The 12,787-nt window shown below is 47.2% G+C and overlaps 1 pseudogene; it reads left to right on the forward strand.

Moving 5' to 3' along the window:
- LOC134076331 (zinc finger protein 850-like) overlaps positions 1–12,787 on the forward strand; it is a 769,162-nt pseudogene that overhangs the window by 238,877 nt on the left and 517,498 nt on the right.

Genomic DNA, 12,787 nt, shown 5'->3' on the forward strand with positions numbered 1-12,787 from the left:
TAAGTAGTGTGTGAGAGAGATTTTAGTAGTGTATGTGAGAGAGTTTAGTAGTGTATGCGAGAGAGTTTAGCAGTGTGTGTGCGACAGTATAGGCTAGTAGGCTAGTGTATGCGAGAGAATTTGAATGAAACGGAAATAGTTTGATTCCTCAGCTCCTGATTGGTTGAGAAAGAAGAAGCTGTATTTGGTGCTCAAAATCCTGGTTAATCGAGAGCAAGACAGAGATTGTCCGAGTATAACCATTAAGCTCAGAAATTGATCTTTCCAAAATCACACTGTCATGTCCCAAATTGTCAGTTTCCCTCTGAATTCTTAACACACTGAAGGGTGTCAATTTTTCCTCATTATTATACCATTTACTTCCAAAAACAAGAACTGGCCTTGAAAAAGTAAATAAGAAGAAAAAACCCTGACATTGTTTGGTCCAACAAGGTTGTTTTTGTCCTTAAAGTTTCTTCTGCTTGATGTCAATGCTTCTTATCTTATCCTCTGAGTTGGTGCTAGCTGTAGCTTACCTTAGGGAGCCCACAATAATTCAAAATGGCCCCAATGAGGAAGTGAGAATTTAAACTGTCTTCCTGGTTGATCAAACCAACTTACTTTTCAACTCTCTCACACACACTACTATAGGCTACTCTCTCTCACACACTATACTCTCTCGCATACACTAATATATTCTCTCTCACACACACCGCTAAACTCTCTCACACACACTACTACACTTTCTCACACACACTAAACTCTCTCACATACACGACTATCATACATAGCCTGTAAAAGGATTATAATAGTGAGTGTGCATGAGTGGTGTATTATGCAAGATTATAGTGTGTGTAAGACCAAGTATGAATTAAGGCCTAAACGGCCCCTAATATGCATATAGCCTGTTGTGCACTTGATAATAACACGTTGATTTTCACCATTAGTCTCTTCAACTTCCGTTAGGCAAACGCGCTGAGTAGGCTAGCCTAGTCGTAGCCATCAATCGTTAGGCATGTTACGAAATTAACAAAGGCACGCAGAACTTAACAAACTGTACTGAAGGTCTACTCACCACGAAACGGGTTCCTGAAGTAAAAAATATCAAGTTTCCAAGATGTCAACATCCAACAAAACCTGTCAGTCCGTGACGGTAAACTTTCACTTTCCGATTGAAGCGTTCAAGGGTAGACGAGGCGTGGCGTATACGTGCTGTGGTCAGGATGACAGAGGTGCAGATTCCGTGCATGTGCAGTAGCAGACATTCTCTGGCAGTAGCCTATTTCGTTTCTTCCCCTCTGTGATAGAATAATGCAAGGGTGAAGGCTATTCTTTATTTATTTTATTTTTTTGCTTGGCATTGCAAGACATTGCTCATCAGAACAGAGTGACCGTCTGCACTAAAGCCAGCTATCCTAAAATGTTTATAGGCTCTGACTCAGTTTTTGTTTTTCAAATCTAAATGTATTTTCTATTATTATTTTAGCCTATCATAGGTGCTGGAAGCACAGGGGCCAGGGGACAATGCCCTCCTCACTTTTGGCTCTGAATATCTTTTAATAAACAAAATCATCCACGTGTGGCGTTACGGACTATTTTGCCCTAGACTACGCCACCCCAGGAATTGCTAGAGGCCCCAGGGACACCCCACACATACTAATAGGTCACACAAGTTTGTTTGTCTGAGTGAGCAGAGACGTGGTTTACAAAATATAATATCATTTATTGAACAAAATGTCTACTCCAGGCTTAGGCTTGTTTCTAGGGAACTTAGGGGAGGGATGCAACATCCTCAACCAAGAGGCAAGTCAGAGTGCTCCACAATATGACATATCAAGCTGGGTGAAATAATAGTATAAGTCACTATAGGCACAGCAAAGCACAGCACACAACACACTTTAAGAGGGTTCCCCCATTTAGCCCAAGCAAGGAACAGAGGTAAATACAGTACACTAAATGAAAACAAAAGACTAAACATTCCATTCTACTATCCATTATAGTGGTAGTCTGCGTCTAATACAGCGGTATTTGAATGATCTACAACTTTCTACCCATGTTTCAAAAACCGATGGATGGATTTGAAATGTAGCCAAATCTATTAAGCTTTTACTCTAGTTGGGTGGTTTCAACTTACATACAATCAATCAGTTAAGCGTAAGTCCTCCTGCATTGGAGACTCAGCTGCAGCTGTCACCTTGAGATGGCTTCAAATGTTGCTTTCAATATATCTTTTAGGGACGACTACCGGTGTAACGGTAAACCATGATAAAAATGTCGACGTCAACAATTACCGCGTTCATTTCAAATATCTTTATTATTGCGGTTGATAACCACGGTCTGGAAACCGTGAGTGACGATAACAGTAAGCCTACAGCCTTTCAGTTGAAGTGTTCGAGGTCAGGATGACAGAGGCGCCAGCACCAGCTTCAGCAACAGCACAAAATGACGTAACTGGTTTTTATTTCTGGACCAGCTCAAAGTTGGTGCTGAGTTGGAACCTGTTTTCCTGGCCCAGAGCAAGGTTATTTTGTGTGGAAAAGCAATGAAAAGGGGTATGTGTGAACTACACACACACACACAGACACACACACGTGGCCCACCTGTTTGACTGTGTGAACTACACTTTTTTTTGAGCGTCGTAGTCTGTTAGCTAGCCACGCTGGCTGTGGTGGCCCTGATGGTCTTGAGGCTACAGCATGCCAGCCCAACTCCTTAACCACTACGCTACCACCACAATGACAATGATAAATGAATTAATAAATTAATAATAATAAAACAGTTACCTTCTTTAAACTAATTTTTACTAGTTTTTACTACACTGCGGGGGGGGGGGGGGGCTTTGAGGCAGCCGTGGTGTACTGGTTAGCGCATCGGGCTTGTAACCGGAGGGTTGCCGGTTCGATCCCCGACCAGTCCACCACGGCTGAAATGCCCTTGAGCAAGGCACCTAACCCCTCACTGCTCCCCGAGCGCCGCTGGTTGGGCAGGCAGCTCACTGCTCTGGGTTGTGTGATTCACCTCACTGTGTGTTCACTGTGTGCTGTGTGTTCACTAATTCGGTTAAATTGGGTTAAATGCAGAGAACTGAATTTCCCTCACGGGATCAAAAAAAGTATATATTCTATTCTATTCTATTCTATTGTCATGGAAAGTTTGGGAACCCCTGCTACCAACCCTTCTCATGATTTATTTATCACTTATTATCAGCAATGTTGAAATAGACCAGGTTATTTAACTCCTGTGTGCCCGTTTCCCAAAACACATTTGCTGATATGCTAACTGAATGTCCGAGGGCCTGCACAGTGTGGAAGTACGCAGTCGAGACAGTGCATGAAAAATGTGCAACGTTGACGCCATTTTACACTTCTGCATTTTAGAAAAGACATGTGACTTGTTCGAAATTAAAAATGAATTCTAAATAGACCTAGACACAATCTACAAAAGAGTCAACCATTACAAACCCAAAACATGTAAAGTTGCACATTTGAAATATCTCAAAGATAAACTGGGATCTCTTTCTGGATGTCAACCCAGGTCTAAAGTCCAAAAAGAAAATGCCACAATATCAAAAGGCATGTATCTGTATGTAATGGGGTTTGTCGCTGGACTAATTTCTGACTGGTTGGGAATTGTGACCACCGTGGGGCATCGACAAGAATGCACAGATATTGGGTTCAAGGAATTTTATTCTTCCAGAATCTCTCTGTGTGTGTGTGTGTGTGTGGTTCTACAATGAAACAGAAAATAACCACTTCTTAGCATAGTAATATATATATATATATGCAATTACTAGTGCTACCATGAAAACAGAATGTAGCTAATGCTAAACAGTCAAGGCACATGTACATAGCATGTAGCATTTATGGATCACCAGACATCTAGTATCATAAATCTCTTAACATGTAAATATAGGCTGAAAACCAAAAATAATCATAATAGAAATTGACTTACGGGTTTCTGAACGCACACAAGGTATTATACAGGATGGATGGCAATGGATGATAGATATACAGGATGGATGCAGTTATCATCCCTACTCTACCGTCAGCTCCATCAACAATGACTCAATGTCACATTACATGCTACAACACAACTAACAATACTACCATTAAACACAGGGGGCGCTATTTCACTATCACCCCAACCTTAAGTTCTTTATCACAGCCGCCCCCAAAGTTGCACAGTCAACTTTGATGTCCCTGGGAAGGACTGCTCTCTGGTGCCATCTCCGGTAGGGCAGGCAGTGGGATCAGACGGGCAACCGGCCGCGTGTAGTTCCTGTCGTTCACCTTGATCTCCGCTGTCCTGATTCTTCCGTCTGCGCCAGGGATGACCTTGGTAATGTGGCCAACCGGCCAAAGGGCTCTGGGGAATTGTGGGTCCACAACCATGGCAACGGTGCCTGGTTGTATCGGGACTGCATCCCTCTGCCACTTGGAGCGTGTCTGCAGGGCTGGAAGGTAATTTCTGATGAACTTCCTCCAGAATTGATCAGCCAGGATCTGTGTATGCCTCCAGCGACGACGACTTAACAGCTCAGACTCTGTGTACACTACCTGGGGCAAAGATGGGTCAGGCCGCCCCATCAGAAGCATGTTTGGTGTCACTGGGTCCGGGTCTGCGACGTCACTGGATACATACCCCAGAGGCTTCGAATTGAGGATGCCCTCTACTTCAATCAGGACAGTGCGCAGAACTTCCTCGGTTACAGTCTGTGTCTGGATCGTGGCATACAGGGCAGCTTTGAGGGAACGTATTTCTCTCTCCCATACACCACCAAAGTGTGGTGCACCGGGAGGATTGAATACAAACTTGACCTGATGTTTGGCCAGCTCAGATTGTAAAGAGGGGTGCAAGGCCTTGAACGAGTCATGGAGCTCCCTCTCTCCTCCTCTAAAATTGGTGCCCTGGTCTGATCTGAGTTCCGCTGGCTTTCCCCTACGCGCGATGAATCGACGGAGGGCCATCAGAAAGGAATCCTGGTCCAGACTATTCAGGAGATCTATATGGACTGCCCGGGTGGTGAGGCACTTGAAAATTATGCCCCAACGCTTCTCATGACGCCGTCCAACCCGGACTGTGAAGGGCCCAAAACAATCCATGCCTGTAGAGAAGAAGGGCGGCTTCAGCAACCGCAGACGGGCAGGGGGTAAGTCTGCCATCTGAGGGACTGTGGGGTTCGCCCGCCATCTCTGACAATCAGGACAGGAATGTTGGTGCCGCTTCACAGCCTCTCGTCCACGGAGGATCCAGTACCTTCGACGGAGTTCTGCATAGAGACGTTCTGAGCCTGGATGACGAAGATCTCGGTCAGCACCCTGAATGATAAGCTTGGTCACCTGGTGGGCTGGGTCCAAGACTATGGGGTGAATGGTCTCCTGGTCCAGAAGGTCACTACGCCGTAGCCTCCCTCCAACCCGGATTAGCTGAAGCTTGTCATCATATTCGGGGGCTAAGGTGATCAAACGACTGGTTGAGGGGACTGGTCTATGGTCTGCCAAGTGCTGAAGGTCCTCTGCAAAGCATTCTGCTTGCACTTGTCTCAGCAGGTCTCTTTCAGCATCTTGGTAGTCCTCAGCGCTCGGCGTGGATTGGTCATCAGCCGCCCCGTGCCGTGCCTGCACAACAGCCTCCACCATATCCTTAAAACTTGTGAACTGGCTGGGATCAGGTAGGGCGGGCAGCAGGGCAGTGGTTATGGAACCACAGAATGTAGCCTTGCGCAGCTCCGCTCCATCCAATGGCCCAGGCTCCGGCTTTGTTGGCCAGTGCTGTGGTGAGAGGTGCAAGAAGGCTGGGCCATGGCTCCAGCGGTCATTCTTCCCTGCTAGCTCTCTTAGGGTCTTCCCACGAGTGATGTCGTCTGCAGGATTGCTTGCAGAATCAACATATCTCCAGGCTTGGGCTGCGGTCAGCTCTTGGATCTCGGCAACCCTGGTACCTACGAACACTTTAAATCTGCAAGAGTCTGACTGTAGCCAGGTGAGCACCGTGGTGGAGTCCGTCCAGAGAGTCACTTCAGGAATACTCAGCGTGAGCTCACGCTGCAACAGCATGGCCAGCTGGGCGCCGGTCAGAGCTGCACATAATTCTAACCTTGGCATCGACTGCTGGCGCTTTGGGGCTACTCGTGAGCGTGCTGTCAGGAAAGCCACTTCCACTCTCCCATCTGGGCTCTCAGTGCGCAGGTACGCCACTGAGCCGTAGGCCTTCTCAGACGCGTCACCGAAGATGTGAAGGCTTCTCACCGAGCTAGGGTCATCCAGCGAAGGGCTTGTGTAGCAGCGAGGCAGAATGATCTCAGGGAGTTGTTGCAGCTCGTCTTCCCAAGTAAGCCATGCTTTGAGTGTGTCATCGGGCAGGGACGGGTCATCCCACTCTCTTTCTTTGTCCCACAGGTGCTGCACGATAACTTTGGCTCGTGTGGTGAAGGGTACGAGGAAGCCTAAGGGGTCATAAAGCCTCGCCAGTGTGCTATAAATATTTCTCATGGTAGGAGGAGGGTGATCTGTGAGGCTGCATTTATAGCCCAGGGTGTCTGATGCACAAAACCAACGAAGGCCGAGGGTGAGCTCCTGTGGATCTGCCAGTGACTCTGTGAGCCACAACTCGCTATTCTCTGACCTAGCCTCCTTTGGCAGATGGCTGATGACACTAGGGACGTTGCTAGCCCACTGACGCAGCTCGAACCCGCCTGCAGCCAGCAGCATCTTCAATTTGTCAACCAGCTGCCTGGCTACTTCAGGGCAGGAGAGGCTCTGCAAGTGGTTGTCCACATAGAAGCATCGCTCCACAGCCTTCCGAACGTCTTCTTCTGGCTGGCTATGATCTACCACATGCTTCTGGAGTGCATACGTTGCGCAGCAGGGGCTGCATGTGGTGCCAAAGGGGAGTACGTGCCACTCATAAATGTCAGGTGGCACCTCTCGGTTAAGATCCCTCCACAAGAAACGTAGCAGCGGCCTGTCCTCTGGCAGCAACCTGACCTGGTGGAACATGCCTTTGATGTCACTGCTGATGGCGATGGCATGCTCCCTAAATCTCAGCAGGACACCGAGAAGGCTGGAGGTCAAGGTAGGGCCTGGCAGAAGCAGCTCATTCAGGTTCTGACCTTTGTAGGTGAACGAGCAATTAAACACAATCCTGTTTTTCCCATTGTGCGTCACCATGTGGTGAGGGATAAACCAGGACTCTGTTGTTTGATTCGGCTTCTCCTTTACCTTCACTACGTATCCAGCCTGTTCCAGTTTCGAAATCTCTGCCCCGTAAGCAGATGCTCGTGCTGGGTCTTTCATTAGGCGCCGCTCAGTGCTCCTCAAATTAGCCAGCACAGCCTCTTTTGAAGTATGGAGACAGGGCATATTCCTCACACGCAGCAGGGGGGTGGCGTAGCGTTGCACTCCATCAACTTCCACCCTGACGGTTCGAGCCTCCAGCGTGCACACAGCCTCCTGGTCCTGCTTCGAACGTGTCACCAGCTTCTCACTCCGGTATGGTAGTACGTCCATTTGCCAAAGCTTCTCTACATGATGACGGAGCTGATCAGAGAGCGACTGTGTGCTAATGTGTAAACACTGTTGCGGCTGGAGGTGCTGGCGGACAACTCTGGTGGGTCCCTGGATGGTCCATCCCAGCCTGGTTTTCACAGCTGCTGGTCCTCCAGGAGGTCCCAGACGGACTGGCTCTACTGGAGTAATCAGCTGAGGGTAGTCTGACCCAATGAGGACCATGGGACGAGCGCGATCCAGCGTCTGTAGAGGTAGGCCTTTCAGATGCTTATACCTTTGCTGGAGACTCTCAACTGGTTGGGAGTGCTCTGCCAGACCCAACTGCTCAGCGGTAAAGGCTCTCTTAATATGAAATGTCCTTTGGGGCTGGCCGGCGGGGGAAATAGAGAAGGACACTGACATACCATTTAGGACTCTCAAGTCTTGACGCACAGTCCTCAAGGCAAGTTGTTCTGGCTCCCCCTTCAGATTTAGTCCGCTCGGATCCATCGTCTAATATTGCATAGGTCTCCATGGCCTGTTCCCCATTATGCAGCACGACTTTGGTCACTTTCAGGAGCACCTGACTGCAGCCAGCCTTCCTGTCTAAATAAAGCACTTCATTGGCTGTACTCACTAAGCAAGAAGCATTCTCTGGGGCTGGCTTTGAGTTTAGGTCATGAAGGGCGTCCAGGTGTCTGCCATCACACTTCTTACACCTGGCTTTCAGTCTGCACTGTGCAGCTTGGTGAAACCGAGCACACCGCCAACACCGCCTGTTGCTCTTGATCCAGGCACTCCGCTGCTCAGTTGTAAGCTGGCTGAAGTTAGTGCACTGATTCAAGTAGTGAGTGCTGGCACAGTATGGGCAGGATAGGACCACTTTACTTGGCGAACTGGTAGTTGGGGTTAAACATTCTGCGCTGGTAGGGTCTCTTGAGGGCTGTTCGGAACCATGGAGGACTGTGGTTGGCCTAGCAGACTTCGACTCCTTCCGTCTCTCCCTCTTGGCCTCTGTGCTCTCTTTGTCCTCTTTGTGCAGGGACCCATAGCCATACTCTTGGATCCTCAGCTCGAACTCCAGCCAGTCAGAGAAGTCTAGCAGAGTAGGGACACGGATGTGAAGTGGATGCAGGAACCTCATAAATTCAGCCCGCATGTCTTGTGGAAGCTTGGACATCAGCCTTGTGACGTGGGACCCACACTGGAGCTCTGTGTAGCCTTTCTCCCCTAGCTGGGCGAGCATGCCCACCAAGGCTCTCACTCTGAGGGCAAATCTCTTAAAGGCAGCTGTGTCATGGCTTCTAACTGTGGGCGCCTCCATTATATCTACAATGCGCCTTAACGCCAGCTGATGGGGTTGCCCATAATGCTCTGTCAATGAGGTCAGGGTGTCCGTATAAGGTTGGGGAGAGTTTACGTATGAGTCTGCTATAAGGAGGGCATCTTCGAATTTGAGGTGTTCTATGAGGATCTGATATTTAAACCTCTCAGTAGCATCCACAGGGAGAAGGTTATCTAGGGAAATCTTCAGCCTCGCAAACTCCCGGGGATCCCCTTTAGTGAAGTCTGGTATGGTGGGTTTAGGGCCACGATACACAGTCTCTGTCTGTGGACGGGAACGAAAGGCCTCAAGCGTTGGGTTATGGTGGGGAACTTGTAGCGGGGAAAAGGTATGCGGCAATCTAGGAGGGGGCACTGGTGGCTCTTGCAGGAAGTCGGAATGCTCTGTGGAACCGGATGCGACTGACTCAGCATAAGGTTCATAGTATTCAGGTGTTGGGACTCTAGGTGGCTGTGCAGGAGTCCTCCCCATCCTCTTCAGGTGTGCCGACAGCTCCTCCACAAGAGTAGTCGGCAGCGTGGTTGTGGATGGCTGACGTGCTGTGTCCTCCTCTGCCACAGGAGGGGGAGGAAGAGGCCAGTCTCCCTCCTCCACTTCTTCTTTAATGGCTGGAGGTATGGGTCTCGATGGCGGCTGGGGGTTGGCCTGTAATGCTGGACGTGGCAGGCTGGCAGCCGCAGCTGGCATCGATGGTTGAGTGAATGGGTCGTACAGCATAGAGGGGGGTGGCAGAGGGAGCGGTGGATCTGGACCTCGGCTTTCGTGGAGTTGCCTTTGCAAATCAATCATGGTGTGTTGAAGTCTCATGTTATCTTCCCTGATCTGGCGTAGCTCCTCTAGAATGGCAGGTGACACCTCTGGTGCTGTTCTGGCAGACAGTGGGTCTGGGGTGCTTTGATGCTGGGGTCCCGAGTACACTGACTCCCTGGGATACTTTGAACGGGCACCAAGCGCTGGGGTCCACTGGTCTTGCAGGGGGTTAAGAGGTGGCATCTCGCCAGTCCACTGGGGACTATGGTAGGAATCTTGCCTCACTGGAGAACGCTGGTCTGAGGGTGCAGCAGCCAGGGGGAATCTAGCTATGGCTGGCAGTGAGACGTCATAGTCGGCAGTCCATGCTGGTGGACGTATCTGACGTCGAGGACGGCCATCCACAGGCCAAGTAACTTCTCTCTTCTCGTATGGCAACATCTCTACTCTCCACTGCAGTCACTCTATCCCGGGTTTCGGCACCAAATGTAATGGGGTTTGTCGCTGGACTAATTTCTGACTGGTTGGGAATTGTGACCACCGTGGGGCATCGACAAGAATGCACAGATATTGGGTTCAAGGAATTTTATTCTTCCAGAATCTCTCTGTGTGTGTGTGTGTGTGTGGTTCTACAATGAAACAGAAAATAACCACTTCTTAGCATAGTAATATATATATATATATATATGCAATTACTAGTGCTACCATGAAAACAGAATGTAGCTAATGCTAAACAGTCAAGGCACATGTACATAGCATGTAGCATTTATGGATCACCAGACATCTAGTATCATAAATCTCTTAACATGTAAATATAGGCTGAAAACCAAAAATAATCATAATAGAAATTGACTTACGGGTTTCTGAACGCACACAAGGTATTATACAGGATGGATGGCAATGGATGATAGATATACAGGATGGATGCAGTTATCATCCCTACTCTACCGTCAGCTCCATCAACAATGACTCAATGTCACATTACATGCTACAACACAACTAACAATACTACCATTAAACACAGGGGGCGCTATTTCACTATCACCCCAACCTTAAGTTCTTTATCACACTGTATCAGTTCCTAGTTTCAGAGTTATTTATTGATCGTAAAAACAAAAAGCTCTGATAAGATAGTGGGGTCATTCCACGCCAAATCAACCAGAGCACACGCACTTGCGTCTCAAAAAAATCTGAAAAAAATACCATGCGTGCCTATGTTACTCAGGAGATACTCTGTAAAATGTTTTTGTGCTAAGATCAATACTTTTCAAGTAACAGACAGTTTTGCGGGGGGAGGGGGGTGTCAAATTTGTTCTGCCTCTTTTTTTTGTCAAAGTTCACAAGCTCGTTGCTCAAGAACTAGAATCTGTAGGAGGCTCAAATTTTGCAGGCTGGTGCATAAATAGGAATAGTATGCAGTCAAATCACCACGAGTAGTCTGGATGATCCTCCATGGTCATAGAAGTCCCTCAAAGTTGATCAAAATGTTTTTGGAGTTCTTGGCTGGGCTCTGTTTAGGCTTACAGAACACACATTTTTACTCAACATAGGCTCTTGATCCCCCCCCCCCCCCCTTATTGAGATCAGTAGAAACACTCTCCGAAAAAGCAATGAAGAGAAAAGAAAATCCATCAGGGACTGAACAGCAGACCTCACAAGTTTGAAAAATAATTTTGGATCTCATATTCAGAGCACCCTAACACCTTGTGGGAATATACAAAGAATTTTTAAATATTTTTTTCTTTAATCTGCATTACCTCTTCTTTTTAAAAACACCAATTTGATTAGGTCTTATGCAAATCTTTCTTTTTCATCTTCCACCCTAAACATGGACAAAATGCACCATTGAGATCAATATGTTTTGTCCCCACCCCTGCAATTTCAGTGATTCAGTGATTTTAGTGGCACCCAGTGGTTACTCTATACAAAGTAGGGCTGTCCGCAAATAATCGATCAATCGATGGTCGACCAAAAAAAAATGTATTCGACCGAATTCCGTTGGTCGATTGGTCGTAGGAAAAAAAATGCGTCAACTTTTAATTTGAAGGGCGTGAGTCGTTGTGACAAGGAAGACGTGACACGACAAGAACAGAAGGCATCCACTTATTTGACCATGTCTGGAAGACTATCTAAAATATGGGAACATTTCCAAAAGGACAAAGATGACCCAAAGAGGATTATTTGCAAACTTTGCAGTAAATCATTTGCCTATCACTCGTCCACGACGAACATGCATTACCACCTCAATACTGTAAGTAGCGTTGCCTGCTAGCCTAGCTATGTTGCATTGCATCATCATGAACAGGAGGCGTGTGGCACGTAGGCCTACTTTAAATAAATATTCAGAATGTTCAAAGTTCGTCTGTCTTTTCTGATTATTTTTGTGACACATTCAGAATTTCAAAATCTGAAATCATTTGCCCGTGTAAAGGGGACAGGTTTAGGATTATGGTCCTGCTGTGCGCTTGTCTGCTGTGCGCTTGTCATAATGTCACTGACGTCGGGTTTTTTCCGGTTTTTTCACTCTCCGTCTGAGAGAAGAACTAAGCTGTCAATTGACCTTTCGCCAGGAGCGTTCTAATTACGCCCCCCTGTATTGTGGGAGAATTCTGCTGTCAAGTCCGACATTCTGTCCGACATCAGCTGATTTGTGTCGATAGTCTTACTAGCGGATAGCTAACTCTTAACGGCCTAGCAGCATATTTGTTTACATTGTCAGATAATGTATTTCTATTGAAATATAAAAAATCTAAAGTGTCAGAATAAATGTGTGTATCATGATTGAAGCAGAACCTTTCTGACAATGTATGTGGGCACAACATTAACGTTACATGCACAATCAGCGTTAGGGGAGAAGTTTATCCCAGCCAAAGAAAATCTGATGCTCGTCTAGTTAGCGGATTTGCACTAAAAGTGTCAACAAGGGTAGCCTACATACATACGTTGATATTAGCTTAAACTAACTGTAGGCGTCTGCTGACTATCCTGTCATAAGTATCGCAGGCGTCACGCATAGCCTAATGACCGTCAATGCATAACGATTTTGCTATATCAGCTATATCAGATATGTATGCTAGATCAGAATCAGAAAACATTTTATCAGTCAGTCACGAGGTTAGTGGTAAATGCGCATAGATAGGCTACTGGCAGCCGGGCATTAAAAATAATAATAATAATAAAAAATAAAAAAAAAAAGCAAATTTTTTTTTTGGGGGGGGGGGGGCGA

The sequence above is a fragment of the Sardina pilchardus genome, chromosome 1, assembly GCF_963854185.1.
Source record: "Sardina pilchardus chromosome 1, fSarPil1.1, whole genome shotgun sequence".
Lineage (NCBI taxonomy): Eukaryota > Metazoa > Chordata > Actinopteri > Clupeiformes > Clupeidae > Sardina > Sardina pilchardus.